The sequence below is a fragment of the Polyodon spathula genome, chromosome 8 (genome assembly GCF_017654505.1).
Source record: "Polyodon spathula isolate WHYD16114869_AA chromosome 8, ASM1765450v1, whole genome shotgun sequence".
NCBI lineage: Eukaryota > Metazoa > Chordata > Actinopteri > Acipenseriformes > Polyodontidae > Polyodon > Polyodon spathula.
In genome coordinates, this window is record NC_054541.1 from 971,110 (window position 1) to 988,180 (window position 17,071).

General features: G+C 37.8%; 1 pseudogene; it reads right to left on the reverse strand.

The window, feature by feature from the left end:
• Positions 1-1,175: 1,175 nt before the first annotated feature.
• LOC121319172 lies at positions 1,176-16,109 on the reverse strand (annotated as a pseudogene).
• Positions 16,110-17,071: the final 962 nt, after the last annotated feature.

The following is a 17,071-nucleotide window of genomic DNA, read 5'->3' on the forward strand; positions in this document are numbered from 1 at the left end:
TAAGCCTGAGAAGCGAGCCACTAAAGGATCCACTAAGTAAAGCACATTAAACATGTTACTATGGCACCTTACTCCTTTATTAACCAGCCACAGATAATGCTCATATGGGGAAAGGAAACTCAATGAACCCCAGATTATAGGTCTCAAGGTTTTCTTTTGAACATTAATTTTTGTTTTGTTTCAATAAAGGTTTGTTCATTAGTATTGGACAACAGATGATTTAGCATAAAGGGTTAGACTAAAACAAAAGCCATGAATGATTCTGGATTTGAGGCATTTCATTTGATTTCTTATTCCTCCCCATATTCAGATTTAAGAGAAAACATCAAAACAGATGGATCCCCAAGACAGTGAATACGGGCGGAGTTGTTCAATTTTTACTCTGGCTTATTTATATAGCCACACTGTTCTCCATGAGTGATGGACGCATGTAGATGTATTCTGTTTCAATGCCTTCATTACGATGGACTATTTCATTGTCAATCGTGTCCAGAGCCTTCTGGAATTCTGAAATCAGATCTATGGGTTCCTTCTCTGTGAAGCGTTTTTCCGGGTAGCACCCCAGCTTAACCTGTAAAAGAGAGGGTGCTCATTACAATGACATGAATTACATTACTACCAGGCCTGCAACTTGTTAACTACCACATGGGGCTCTATTCTGTAAGTGAAGCAAACCTCTAAGAATGATGCAAAGCCCCTTTGTGCAGATTTTCTGGGGTCGAGAATCGATCGCAGTGGGTGCAAAGAGACGTTCAATTGATTCTGTAAACATGATTTAGCACTCATCGTGCACCACTGCGGTAACGCTTGGGATCGGTACTAATTTTGAGGTGTGGCGTTGTTAACATACAATGCTAAATTATCCTTTATGCTTTACTATGCCTGTGTACAATCAATAATTTCATATTAAATCCAATCCCTGGTTTTATGGCTCAAGTTATTTTTAATGGAAAAGATAACAGGAATCTGTTATTTTAGATACACAAAAGAGCTGAGGAGAATCCTAATCGTATCTGTTAAGCTCATACGTGTATTATTCCATGTCACTGCGGGGGAATGCTTGTTAATATTATAAAAAGTGAAACTCACAAAGTCACTAGACGGGTGGGTGAGCAGCCATACAGCAGCCAGAGAGCTGACGGTGCTGCTGATATCCGCAATGCTCTCCAGGATGTCAGCCCTGGTGGTCTCCCCCTTCTTGGTGGGAGAAGGTTGTCGCAGGGTGGGACAGGCATTGGGCATCCAGGCACAAAAGTCAAACTGAGGGATACAGTGTGTGGTAGGATTATTTCACTAGTTCTATACATGCGGGGCCTCCTGTATAAACTTCTTTGAACTACTGTATCTGAAATCTGTCCAGCACTACTGGTGAAAATGATACAAGTTACCAATGTGGAAAAGATGGTTATAAGCTGTCTATAAGTGTAATACAACTGAATGTATGTCATACAATATGTAATTTAGTTCAATATTTTCTGCTGTTTCTCTCCAAATGTCACACTACCACAAACAAACCTAACCAGGAACCTTTCACAGCCACTCACTTACAGCATATCCAGTCATTAATAAGGGTGTGCAGGATTCAGATTTGAAAATGTGTGCTTGCATGTCACAGGAATACAGGACCAAACCAGAAGTGAGGGTAAAAACAAGAAAGCAGCAGAATTTAGAACATTTAGCTCAGAGCTCACCTGTCCATTGTTGACTGCATTGTGCTGCGCTGAACAGGTAAATAGGACCATGGTCAGAAACTTGTTCAGGTCATTAACAGTGCTGAATGAGTTTGGAATACCTGTAAGAGATGTTGCAACACACAATCAAACACTAACTTCATCATTATCAAAAGTGATGCTCTGCTAGGGATGACAGCACTAAAAAACACATTTGAAAGAAAATCTGACTGAAAGAAAACCTGCTAAACCAGTATTCCAACCACGGAAATGAATGGGGCTGCGTGTCAATAGTTAAAATGAAATGGATACATACCTGTTCATATGAAATACAGCAATTACATTTAAAACCAATACGTTTCACATTAACAGGGAATGTATACATTCAATAAAACTGTGGTGGTTTCAGTGTTTAACTTCGGTTTAACCAAAATGCAGATGAGGTAACACTGATATTCGTAGTGCTGGTCATGTTGTCACGTACGAAGATTGGCCGAGCGGGGCTTAACCCATAGCTGTGTTTGTGCTTCTCATCTGAGTGAAACTCTCCAATTTCATGTGTTCATCCAATATGAGTGACAGAATCTCGCACATGGGGGAATGGCGGTGTAAAAAATGCACACAGCACATGACACAGAGAAGAAAAGATGAAGAGGAAGGAGAAAGCGGGAGCAGCTTTAGAAAACATACCAAAACAAAAAAAAGATGAGCGAGCCAGGGCCATGGAACAGACAACCCCCCCCCCCCCCCCCCCCAACAGGCAAACAAATAAACAAATAAATAGATCCGTCTCTTGTCCAGATCTCGCTTAAATTGCATGAAGAGGCTTGTGTAAATAATGTGTATATGTTTCGTTTTGTCTGGCAGGAAAGTTGTTATTACAAGCCTATTCTCAGTATATGTTTCGTTTTGTCTGGCAGGGAAGTTGTTATTACAAGCCTATTCTCAGTATATGTTTCGTTTTGTCTGGCAGGGAAGTTGTTATTACAAGCCTATTCTCAGCTGCTGCTGACTTGGTGTTGATGATACATTTTTCATTAGAACACAAAAGTATTTGCATCCCCTTACCATAGTATAACAACGTCATCACTACATCTCTTGCATTTATTTGAACATCTGATCAAATTAGGGTCTTAAGAGTCTTTATTAACCATGCAAATATCCTTGAGTGAACAGTCAGTAGAAAGGGTTAAGAATGAAGATCACAGTATAGTAACACACAGATAAAAGGTTGTTTATATGCACATTAGCAGGGTGAAGATAATGGCTGCATGTTTACATATCTCAGGTGTACAGTTTGCTGGCAGTCTCACCCACTGATCGCAGCCCACAGTTTAAGGCCATCGTCTCTGTAGTAATAACCGGGTATGTCTTGAAGCCCACGAGCTGTAATGTCGTCTGGCAGACAGAGGGAGCTATAGGTCAGGGATGCTTGAGCTTTCTGCAACACTATGATCTTTCCTTTTCCTCCAGTGCTGAATCCCTAGTTCAGAATTAAACCATGTTCAAAACAATTACATTACTGTAGTTTTATTTTTTTTCATACATTTTCTCAGGTATTTATTCTCAGTTTAGGGCTGCATTTATCAGTTTTTGCTATAAAAACACCTTACACTGGAAAGACATCAATTTGCTATGCGTTCCAGAGGTTGCCATGTGGTAAATTGCACTCTGCTTTCTTGCATTTTCAGTGTTCATTTGAATTATTTAGTGCAGATTTTAAATGATGTATGTTGACAGTGCAGAAAGGTTCCCTGGCATGCTCTCCTGTACTGATTGCTGGTTTGTGTGTTTGTGCATTTTCCTTTTAATACAATTTAAAATTAAGATTTTGTACACAACAACAGTCTGGAGAATTTTTAGTTAACCAGTTTGATACTGTAGGTGTGGGAAAAAACCCGACCAACAAAATTACTGGATGTAAAAAGACATAACTACGGTGGCCCGAAAGGGCAAGGGGAACATTTTAAAAAAGTGTTGCGCAAAACTAAAAAAGTAGTGCGCAACATTTCCGAGAATAGTGGAGAAACTTAAAAACAAGTGTGCCGGAAATAAAAACGACAATGACTTCCGGCACACTTTTTTATTTAACCACTTTTTTTAAATGTTCACCTTGCCCTTCAGGGCCACCGTACAGAACAGACATTCCTGATTATTTTCCTGATAACTCTACCCCCACAAGGTGGCAGGAAAGTTGCAGCTATTCTCTGTATTCCATCAAGAACAAGGCAGATTCATTTTTCCAGTTGCATGCCTTGACTACCTTTTCCAAAGCGAGGCAGTGGGATGCAATTTGGATCATTGCATGAGGTGAACAGAAAGGACACAGACGATACGAGTTCTTACACTCAGATCTACACATATTTAATAATGATATTAAAACACAATGATAGTATTAATATTATGATATTACTGTTTAGTTTTTTTTCTTTGATGTGAATTATAGGGCATGCAATTGATGCGTTTCATACATAAACACCACTGCTGGAACGGCGCAGCACCGACTGTGAATCAAATTTAAAATCAATCCACGCAAGCGATGGCTTATTCATTCTGATTTGTCTAAATGAAAGTTCACATCTATTGGGTGTACTAAACACAGACACAATAGACCGATCCCAGCTGCCAATCAAGTCCTGCAATTTAGCCAATGGCATTCAGCCCTGAGGAACATGTGACACTTTAGGCAACCGGCGGCCATTTTCTCAGACATCGCCCAGAGCTAGGATCGGTGTATTGTGGTCTAAATTTGTTTTATTATCCACCGAAACCAGCCAATCAGTAGCTTGCACAAGCTCTGTCACATCAGCCACACAGCCTGTCAGCTCAACTAGTATAGAGCTCAGACAGCACGTTTCAACAACAAATCAGGACATGAACACACTTCACTAATATTGCTCCAGATACCTGGCACTTTCCAGAGCTCCGAGTTACTTTAATAAAGTTAGTTATTTTTTCTCTAATCAAATGTGATTCTTTACAAACAACAGATTGGTTTTCAGGACTCAGTGGAAGGGTAAAAGGGGAGATTTAAGGAGAGAATCTTAGAAACAACATTTATAAATCTTTGAGATAAAAGTTGCATCTTTGCTCTAACCTGTCTGTATGTTGAAGCTGTGATTACAAAGGGCTAGCCATGTATATTCAAAACTTGATAAAGGGCTAGCCATGTACATTCAAAACTTTACAAAGGGCTAGCCATGTATATTCAAAACTTTTTAAAACAAGTCAATTTTTTTTTGGTTCTAACACAGCTACATATGTTTGCTTTAAATCTGCTGTTGGTAAGTGTTAATGTGCATGCGCTGCATATACAATGGATCTGCAACAACAGAGTCTGACCTTGTCAAAGAGTCCACCCGGACCCACCAGTTGATTTTGATATGATATTGATCTGCAGAGTGTATCGCATGTGAGGAGTCAGGAGCTATGAAATAAAACAGAGATGCATGCATTTTTAAAATTCTGTCTGAAGTCAATATTGGCACACTGTACAAACACTAATTGGTGAAATCAGTGTGGTCTATTTAAATGACTTAAACTAGCGGGTGGCAACCTTGGCACTTCCAATCCATTCCATTGCAAGATTTCGTTTCAACCAGATCCAAAATTATTTAATCGACCCTGTTGGAGGTCAACTCGGTAATTAAGGATCTTGTTAATACAAAGTCCTGCAATGGAATGAATTGGTGATGCCAAGTTTGCCCTGTCCCTGACCCAAACAATTGCGAACCTTAAAGATCAAGTAGCGGGTTTCAATACACATTATACGGGCCCGACTTTCCCTGGGCATTTGTGCAGAAGCATGTGCAGAAGCAAAGTTGTGGGCAACGCACACACAGCTGTGCGCGGCGTGCAAATCTGCCAGCTCACGTTATTTTCCCCATTAGGGCAATCAGTAGTTGCTTCCCAATGAAATTTTGAGGGTTAGAACTCAGTAAATCATATGGTAATGAAGCATTTACATACAGAATTGGTCAATTTAGCACTACAATGCCAATACAACTGCAAACATAATGTCTGGTATTGTAGATCTGGGAAAATGAAATAATAACGACAGTAATACTGAAAACAATAATGCAGTGATGGTGGATGTTTCTCTTCAGTAGAAATGCACGGGTACCTTGCACAGCGGGTGCACCGAGGGCAGCTCTCTGAACGTCGCCATGCAGAACACCTCTGCCAACAGGTGAGTCCTCAGCAGATGAGTCACCAGCTCAAAATAGTTGAAGTCTGCACTGCGCACATAGATCTTTGCCAGCAGCCAGTCTTCTTCATTGTCGTTGGGTAAAAAGATTGGGTTTTCCAGGTCTTCCGTCTGCTTCAGCTAGAATCAGAGTAAAAATCAGGGTTGGGGTCAATTCCGAATGTCTTGGTAAACTCCAATTCAATTCAAGAATTAGAATGGAATTGAAAAAATCTTCAGGATACAGAATTGGAATTTGAATTGGAATGTAAAGAAATTGAATTTAATTCCATGAAATTCCATTCATTTTAGAAAGTGAAATGCCACATTTATTTTACACTATATACTTTATACTGTTGTATTATATCACTGTAAACAATACTGATTGCAATAGCATTAATATATCATTTTGAATACTGTATCTTAAGCATGGCTCAAAGCTTTCAAAACTTTGTTTTTTGCATTTTTGTAATGAGATGTTTAAGAGCTACAGCGGTCCTTAATTATTTGTTTTTCTTTATTCATCCTTTATTTAATCCTTTAGTTCTTCACTCCTATGTTATTAAATTAAAAAAAAAAACATTACCCAGAATGCATATAATCAAGCAGACCTGAATGAAGAGTAATGACTTGCCTTATATTATATATTATTATTATATCATAGGCAAGTATTATACAAGGCAATTCATTACTCGGGTGTACTATTCATTAAGGTGTGCTTGATTACTTGAAAGCTTTGAGCCATGCTTAAGATACAGTATTCGAAATGATATATTAATGCTATTGCAATCAGTATTGTTTACAGTGATATAATATAACAGTATAAAGTATATACTGTAAAATAAATGTGGCATTTCACTTTTTAAAATGAATGGAATTTCATGGAATTAAATTCAATTTCTTTACATTCCAATTCAAATTCCAATCCTGTAGCCTGAAGATTTTTTCAATTCCAATTCCAATTCTTGAATTCAATTGGAATTTACCAACAAATTCCAATTCCATTCAGAACTGACCCCAACCCTGATAAAAATAGATTAATAAAGGGTGTAACAAGCACGATGTAATCCATACTATTTTGTTCCCCATAGATCTATGAGAACTTGTATGTTCCACTAACTTTGTAATCAGATAAACACAGCACTGGCAGCACTTCATTTTAAAAAAGGACACTATTAACAGCACTTTTCTATTTCATAACTGAGTTAATAAGAAGCAGCTGAGCAACTGGGTTGATTGTTACAGGTTGTTAAATTCAACAGAATGAGGCAACGTGCTGGTATGGGTAATTCACACAGCTGCAACAAGCTGCTTCAACACTGGGTCTGAGCTTTGCCAAGTCACCAGTGTAAAAGGGGCAGACAATGAACAAGCAATGGAGTGGGAAAATAAACTTGTTTTATGATTGCAATGTTTATTTTCTGTAAAACAATGTGCTTCACTTGTATTAAGAAAGTGATTGGATTATTCGTTATTTCGTTAGAGCAGGTGTGCAGATCGTGTTTCCATGCTCTTTGCAGAAAGAAATGTTTCAAACAAATGCACAGAAAATCCTAATTCCACACTGTTATGTAGTATGGAGTGCTTGTGTGGAATGAACGATGCATTACCATAGCTTTTCTAGTTAGCTGTATAACAATGCAATCTATATGTATATAATGTAGCCAACTCCAATTATTTTGACAGTTTTATTAATTTCAGTCACAAATGCAATATTAGTTTTAAAAAGTTTTTTGTATTGAGCACATAACAGCCTGGCACCAGCTGTCTAATACATACAAGTATGCAGTAGGGTACCTGGATGGCAATGGGTTTCAGCTTGTTGTGGGGATCCTTGTACAGCAGGCATAGCGGAGCAGGAATATATTGAGTATGTCCATTAATTGTATTGGCTGGGACATCCTCCAGCAGCTGATAGTCCACCAGAAAGATATTCCCCTTCTGAGAAAAACATAGAAATATGATTCAATTTCAATGGCTTCTTGTGAATGTGAATTCTGGAATGAAAATGTGTTATTTTATAGACAGAAAGAGTGAGATGAAATCTATAAAATGATTGAAACAATAAAATACTGTATTATTTAACAGATACTATAATTGAATCACAGTGATGTGTACGGTGCTGTAATATCTTTTTTATCTTTTACTTGTGCCTTGCAAGACTTAACCCATCTCCAGTTAGCATTAATCTTCCTACTCAATGTTAACTGAGGTATAGTAATCCAAGATTACTGCAAATCCAGGTCTGTGAAACCAGCCTTAAAAGTTTACTTTGTCTCCCCTGCCCAAAACTTAACAATAAGCTAAGGAGGCAAGAAATACTTTAAAGGGATTTATCTATTAATGAACACAATGCAGGCTGCCACACAGGCACTAAAATACATCAAACTAGAGGGGCGGGTTAGGGAGTGCAGTGCTGACCTCCATTTCCTCCTGTAGGGAGTTGGACTCCAGGAATCCACTGACCATGTGATTGGTGACCGGGAAGTTTGCAGGGATCTGTTTGCACTGTTTGATCAGTATAGGGTTGGTGCCGTTTAGATACTGGTACCCAAAAAAGTCGTCTTCCTCCCAGTGATCATGCACATACTCTGGATTGACAACAATACACAATGTAGACTCATCTTTATTCCGAGATTTTACTAGCTAACCATAAAACAGTAAATAATACTCTGAGTGCATAGTATGAAAATACACACATCTACAATAATATTCATAACAAAAAGAGTAAACTACCAAGCTTCAAAGTGAGGACAGAGTGAGGTTTGAATGGCCCGGGCTCCAACACCCCCAGTGTTAGTGTTAGTTGAATCTCTGTGATGTGATTAAGGGTCTTGTTTTTTTTTTTTTTAAATGTATTTTATATGACGGTGTGACAGAAATACAGTGAGTTCTGGTGATAAATCTCCGTCCCGACCTGTGAGACCGCTAAAGAACGGGAGGAGAAGTATCTGGAAGGGCTGGCCTCACAGTTCGTTTCCGGGACCGGGAAGTCGGTCAGCCTGGAAAGAAGCGAGACTCTGTTGTAAGACCGTATTGACCTGAAAGGTAAACGAGGGGCAGCTGCAAGTAATAAGGCAGCTGCAACCGTTTACCTAGATGTCGTGCGGGAGTACATATAGGGGCCAGGGTAACGCAGATCTTTTCCTTCGTTTGGGTTAACGTTTGGAGAGAGAAGGACTGAGAGAGGCGCTCTCAGAGTGAATTGAGTTCGTGTTTTGTGTTTTTGTGTCTGTCCGTGTAACTGTCTGTTTTTTTGTATTCACCACTAGACAGTTAAGCACACCTCCGGAGCTGTCGACAGGGTCAGCACGATCCGAACCACCATTACACTCCACACAAACCTGTGTCTGCACCGAGCACCTGCACGTCTGCACTCACCCAGGACTGGTGACCGCGTCTTGTGTTTTTTGTTCGGGACTGTGCCCTTTTTTTGTTATCCCTGTGCTTTACACATTGTTGTGTATTGCCAGGGATTTATTATTTGACGGTCACCAGACCTGGAAACGAAATATCGTCGTCTGCCTATCACTCCTGCACTGCATCACCGCTACACCTGTTCCCTTTACCAGCCACTTTGCCACAGACGGCTTTATTGAATAGTTTGGTTAAAAATGTCACGTCTTCATAATAAACCATGAAGGGTATGAGCTGGTTAGTTTCTTTTTAAACACGTAAATTATTTTACCTAAATTACAGAGATTACTTTTTCTCTGATCTGCAACATCTTCCTCTGCAAACTGCTGCTACTATCTTCAAACAATCTTACCATTAACCGTTACTGTTGCTAAGAGGATGATCTCATTGTGTTGCCTCAGGTACAACAGCAACACAAATGCAAATACGTATTTGAAAATTAGTGCCATTTCTTTATACCTAATGACTATTTTCAATGAAATGGAAATAAACAGGGATTACCTGACACATTTGTCTTGAATACATTGAAGTATTTCTCAATATGTTCCATGGATTTCCAGGTATCAGAACAATCACAGCATTCCAACATCTTCAGCGATGCAATACTGGTGAAATAAACAGGATAGAGGATGACACTTAGAAGGAAATCACTAAAATCATTTCACTAATTTACATTGATTATCAAGGAAAATAAAGATTGTGAATTTTTATTTAAACCCTGTCCATAATGTGTGCAAAAATGATGTGATCACGTGACACACAAAACCTAAGAAACTGAAATCATGAAGTCAGTTCAACATAAAAACATTCCCCTACTATTTCATTTTACTATATTTGAAATGATTAATATTTCACATAATGAACGGTAGCTTACTGTACCTTGTAATGATCCTGTTATTGGTCTCTGAGCCTTTAAGCGCGTCACACAACCTGATGACGTCACTCTTTTGACACTATGCTGTTTCCAGGCTGGAGTGTGTTCAGCAGCATCATGGAGGTTAGCAGTCACAGACGTGTCTTTAGGAGAATCCGATACCGTGGCCCGGTTTGGTTGTTAAAGTGACTGCTCCTCTGATATGTACGTTGGGGAGGGGAGCCGTGGGACCTGGCTGTGAATTATCTAAATCCTACCAGCTAATAAATGTGCTGTGCTTGTGCCTCATCATAGTCGACTCACTTCTTCTACGCTCCCGACGGCAGTTGGCAGCTATTCAGCGTTGCAACCTTCATACCGGTAAGTGTCATCTAGACATGCTGCCTTTCTTTAAGAAGAGCTGGACTAATCCCGTTTCACATTCAGCGAACGAGGCCGCGGAAACTTTCCCGGGATTAAAACGCAACGAAAATTCCAAACTAAATATCCTGGGAACAAAACAAGCATTTTCCGTCTTCGAAAAGGCGCTATTGTGCGGTGGAAGAGGAGGAGTGCTTTGATATCGCCCGACCAGATCTACAGGTTTCCTTCCAAAATTCGCATGACAGAATTTTATAGACAACTTTCTCAAACTTATCGAAAACTATCACGTATTAAACAAAAAAGTAACAATAAATTAACAACCACCACCCTGAGATTGCAAACACACAAAACATGAATAATTGACAGTAGAAATGAAATATTATTATATGTATTATCAGGATACTATTATTATGATTTATAAAATGGGGTGGGAGCTATCTGCATACTGATTGGCTGACAGGCCAATTGAATTATTCCATAATAACCAATGGGGAAAAGCGCCAGCAACGAACAACATCCAGATATCCCCCCAGTGTAGGGCAGGCGTGTATTATTATTATTCAGAATAAGATTTTATTAATTTCAAAAACGTAAACAATACAAACGTACCTACATAAAGACACTGATCTCTCTACAGTGGGCTACTAAACGGAAGCGGTGTATTGAGTTCATAAAGGAACAAGAAGAATAATAAAAGGCGGACATCCGAGTTTGTTTTAAGCGATCATCAAATTGCTAACTACTCTACTTTCTCAATTAAAAAAAAAACAACAAAAAACTGAAACTGAACTGAAAAATAATCTCTTCCCTGAGCATTCAAGAGCTGCATTCTCGCCGCACCCTACACCTATATTCGTTTTAAAATAAAAATATGTCTATATTTTTATTTCTGAAACGTATTAACCCGTTTTATAAGCGCAATAGGCCACTCCAGGCTGTTGGTCATGCTGTCATGCCCTGGGCGTGCGGTTATTATAGCCTATCCAGCACCCTGTGCGGGCTTATTGCTCACACGCATATATGATGTTTCTGTTGCGCAGGTCCGTTTCTTTTCTTTGCTGCTTTATTCGCAGTTCATGTAAACTTTTTAAATATATAACATTGAGCGAGGCTGAGGCGTATTATTTCTTCATATCCAAACACACTCTCCTGCTCATGGAGAGCCTCTATGGAGCAGTGTCTGATGTGATGGGAAAGCTTTTGCATTTTGAGACGCTGTATATTTGATCTTATTTTTGTAATACGCAGGTACTCCGCGTCCGCCTCTTTTTTTCGCCGTCTCTCTTCATTGCACTGCAAGTCACCTGCGATGTAACCTACGTCTGTTCAAATGATGAATAATTTCTTAAAAGCACAGTGCTTCAGTATGAACTGCGATCTAACTCGTAGAACATGGAAAACAATACTAATAAAGAACGTATACATGCTTTAACCACTTTATATATATATATATATATATATATATATATATATATATATATATATATATATATATATATATATGTGTGTGTTAATACTAAACATTTTAATACTTAATAGTATAGTGAGGATTTAAATTAAATAAAAAAAAATAAAAAAAAATGAATTACAGTTGTAAAACAGGCTACTGTTCCTTCAAACCTCCGTCCTCGGAAATACAAAGAAAGCAAACCGAGTACACCTGACTGTGCGGCAAGCTGATCAGTGCTGTACAGTGCATGAATATAATAATTCATAGGGAGCTTAGTTAAATACATACACCCCTCGCAGCACACACAACATGAACGCAGTAAAATGAATCTCAGTACGGCATGCCAGATCAAAACCACTGTTCCAATAAGACATGGCATTTGAAACCATTGCGTGGCGTGTGGCTTGCTCTCATTGTAAATTGTATTTTCGTGAGACAAGCAGTTTCCTTGGTTAGGGTTTAAGCAACATGAATCTATATACCGTGGATATTTTTTAACAAAAGAAAAAGTACTGATAGGACATTTATTGAATTATCCAGAGCTGAATGGAATTCCTTTTGCTTCTAGTAGAATAGGCTCCTTCCATTCCCATCGCAATCTTCGACTACTAATTACACGGTCACTACAGCACTCCCTTCATCTCCTCCTTCTGGATCCGATTCCATTTTTAATAAACAAACAAGTAAATAATAAATGTCTTACGCTTGGGCTCCTGTAAACATGAATTCAGTGGTTTTGGTGAATAGAAATGTCATCTCCGGCGGCAATTTGGATGGGTCCGTGATATCCACACATTTCGGGAGGCCGTCTCCATAGGTCATCCAACTGCGTCGCAATGAACAAGAAACCCGAAGTTAAAAAAAAAAATAACAACACAGATCCGGACAGTAAAGAACACAGTTCAGTGTAAATGCATAACAAGACTGTGTGTTAGCTAAATAATGAGCACACCCATTTCATGAAGACAGACAATATGACGCTGGTCTCATGTTTGCTTTTCTTTAATATTTAAAATTATGATCCGTGGTATTCAGTATATGAATATACATTTCTACTTTAACATCTAATTATAAAATGCAATATGTAATAATTAGGCTGTCCAATCGAGATATTCCCATGTGGACATATAATTTCATGTATATATAATATATATAAAATATATATATATATATATATATATATATATATATATATAATATACCTGGTCTGTGACACTGATGTATATTGATGACACTGATGTATTATGTTGTAAAGTACTGGCAAAGGAAAATCAAAGAATCTGATTTGAATCTTACAATTTGGAGCTAAGACTTTATTGTTATACATTAATTAGCTTTAATGCTTATTTACATATAGACATTTAAATAATTGGGAAAATATTGAATACATTTTAAGTGATATAATCCCAAATTTGCCTAGATTTAATTCTTATTTACATAAAGTAATATACCTAAAACATTTTCTGTGCCTTTAAATGTTAAGCATAATTGATTGAATTAGACTTGAGGAGAATTTTTATGTGTCAGCAAAAAGTTAATACATATCTTGAAATCATAAAAACATAAAACATATGTGTTACATATACCAGTGAATGCCTATCTAAGGGTTGGAACAAACCTTTTAAAACTATCAAGCTAGTTTTTAAAATAGTTTATTGATTGCTCATAGTGTTGAACAGTAAGGATCTATACTCGGCAGTCAACGCGTGATCCCGCAATTTTAAATACGTGACAATTTAAAATACATTTTCATGTCTATTTTAAATAAATTTAAAAAAATAAAATAATGTATTTTGTGAAATACATGAAATTAGACATTCTTGGTATATTACAAATATATTTCCAAAGAATAAATATATAGTAATATATTTTTATTACATATATATATATATATATATATATATTGAACCATTAAAAATATATTTTAAAATCTATTATTTTTTTCACATGGTGGTCTCTCCTCCTTGTGTATATTGCCCATACTCAGAAAAATGTCCAGAATCGCTCTGATTATTTATTTGTACCCTGTGCTTTGCCCGATTTGATTTCCAGTTCATTCACCACCTACCGCAATTGGCCCCTTTGAAGGTCCAGCTCATTCTGTCTGTTGTCCTTCAGGATATCAAGCGTATCTTCATTGACTTTCTTTGCTGAAATTCAAGGGGAAAATAATTAAGGACCTTCTTAAGTAATGGAAAAATCTTTAAAATATGCAGCTCAATTGCAGCCAAAAATCTGAGAAGTCTGTAGTTCTAGTGCCTTCTTATTAAGGTAAAAGGACAGGTCCTGATTAGGGCAAAGGCAAACACGTGTATAATGCTAATCACATCTTACACAACTGCACATTCTCAGAAAACAAAACACAAAATCAGCAATATGAAAATGTATCTATTTAAACATTATTAATGCTTTTTCAAGCTTTTCTTCCCTTCCTCTTCTGTTGTTTCGTCAACTTCTACCTCATGTACGATTGTGGCACTATTATTTTTCAAAATAGCTTGACCCACAGATTGCGTGCGGATTATATTTCAAACAGATTGTGCTAATTTGTCAGATACTGCCAGATATGGTCTACAGCACTGACAAACTTACTTTTCTTAAAGCTTGCATACCTTTTTTTTGTTTGCTGTACTATACTGAACATGTGTGACTATGGCAAGCCGTTTTAACATTTAATCCTTAATTCTTGATCTCAACAATTCAATTCTTGATTTCAACAATTCAATTCTTGATCTCAACAATTCATGCAAGCTGTTTTAACATTTATTCCTCAATTGCAGCCAATGTAACCGACAGAAACAAAACTTCAAAACAGTGCATAGATTGATCGTGGCAAACTGACTGGATTATACTCAGGGCTTGAAATTTTCTGTGTTTATTTTCCATCTCTCTACCTCCCTTTAAACCTTAATCAACAGTTAAGTCTCAAAACTAAATGACATTGTTTAAATTACAGGGAGAAAACTCACTATAAGAAACTAACGCAATGGAAGTTAATAAGCTGAGCCAGACCGAAATGCAGGTTCCAATAGAATCAGGTGAGATCAATGCATGTCAGTTTGTTAACTGTAAGGGGGACAACTTCACTGAGCTATGCCCTGGGCATGTGGTTATTATAGCGTAACCAACACCCTGTCGTGGCTTATTGCTTACATATAAATAGTGTTCCGCTTTTTCAGTTTTTATATTTGATCGCGTGATGTCCCTTAAACACATTTTGAGCCGACTCGCTTTCTTAATCAAACTCTTAATTACTCAAGGACGTTGCTTCTATTTACCCTCATATATCTTGACTGAGTTAACAAACGACATTGTGCATTGATCTCACCTGATTCTATTTGAACCTGCATTTCCTTCTGGCTTCAGTCTATTCATTGCTGAATTCAGCTTGTTCACTTCCACTGCATTAGTTTTTAGTAGTGCATTTGTTTTCTCCTGCTAGCAGATGTGTCTTGCTGACAGCAGCTGTAATTGATAAATTGATCACCTCAAGAAGATTCGTGAATATGTCAGGTGTCCAACAATGTTGTAACAATAATAAGACTTACCTTCTCCTTCTCTCAGTTCAAGGCACATATCTCCTGCCAACCATGTATAACAAGGGAAGCAGTATTTCTTTCCACTACAGTCCTCCTCCACAGTCACCTTCGAACAGAACCAGTTGTCTTCAAATAAATATTTGCCCTTTTCCAGTCTGATCAGCACAATATTGCCCAATTTTACTTTGCAATGTATGGGGTAATTCCTAATCTGCAAACAAAAACACACACTGGATTAGAACTGGTTGTGTTATCACTATTTATAGTTAGTTATTAAGTAATTACTGATAGTCAATATGATAATTTAAGAAACATCCCCGGCCATGGCGCACATTATTTAAATAACAAAGGCTACTCACAGATCCAAGAACAAAAGAGTTGTCTAGCTTTTCTTTCCTACTTTCACCGCTGGTGCCAATCAAGGTGATATAGATGTAATTTCTGGTGGCAGCATAAAGCCTGTTACCTGTAGTTACTGAAACTGTGTAAGTATAGATTGTCATGTTATTGTTTGTTTTTTCTTAAAATATATTCAATTAAAATTAAACAAAATAACTCAGTGCTATTTTCATCAGAAGCAGCAGAGAAGACCTGTTAATGTTGCAGAGAATAGTTTAAAATCACTGTTGAATGGGCTGTTTTATATAGGGCTTTGTGACATCATTTTCAACACAACAGGAGTGGCTAAAACAGCTGTTTCTAGTTTTTTTGGCAGTGAGTATACAGAAGAGAAAAAAAAAAAAACTTTTTCATATCCAAGTTTATTGTAGTAGTTTTATATATCAGTTTATATGCATCATACTACAATTATTGTCACTTCAGTATATATGAAATGAGTGAGTTTAATATATTAACAGCAATATTTATCACATAGTGTATGGCATGCAAGAAACATGTTATAAATATAAAATGTGTAAATGTCAAAATGTTCATATATGTTTGTTGTATTTTACACAAGTTATGCTAATTTTATAATCTCTAAAGCAGGGGTCCTCAAACATCTTTAGATCATGCCCCCCTTTGGCCAAAAAAAAAGAAAGTCAAAGAGACAGCTATCAAAAACCTACAAAAGATGTACAGGTCAGCAAAAACAACCTTCCCAACTGCAGAAATCAAAGTGCCACTAGTAAACTTCTCATGAGCACTCGACATGCAGGCCCAACAGAACTTGGAAGAACTAAACAGATTCATCTCCGCCAACCTACCACACATACCACTTGTGACAGGTCAACTGTGTCTGATCACCAGGACAGATTCTGTATCTGCTGGTCAATAGTAGAGCCCCCCCCCCCACACACACACACAGAGCTTGCACACACACACACACACACACACACAGAGCTCGCACGCACACACACACACACACACACAGAGCTCACGCACACACACACACACACACACACACACACACACAGAGCTCGCACGCACACACAACACACACACACACACACACAGAGCTCGCACACACACACACACAAACAAACACCCCCCCCACTTTCTTCTCTTCTCCCCTCTTGTGTTTTCACAAGTTTCTGAATAGACTGAAACAGTTTTGCCTGCTCAACTTCAAAA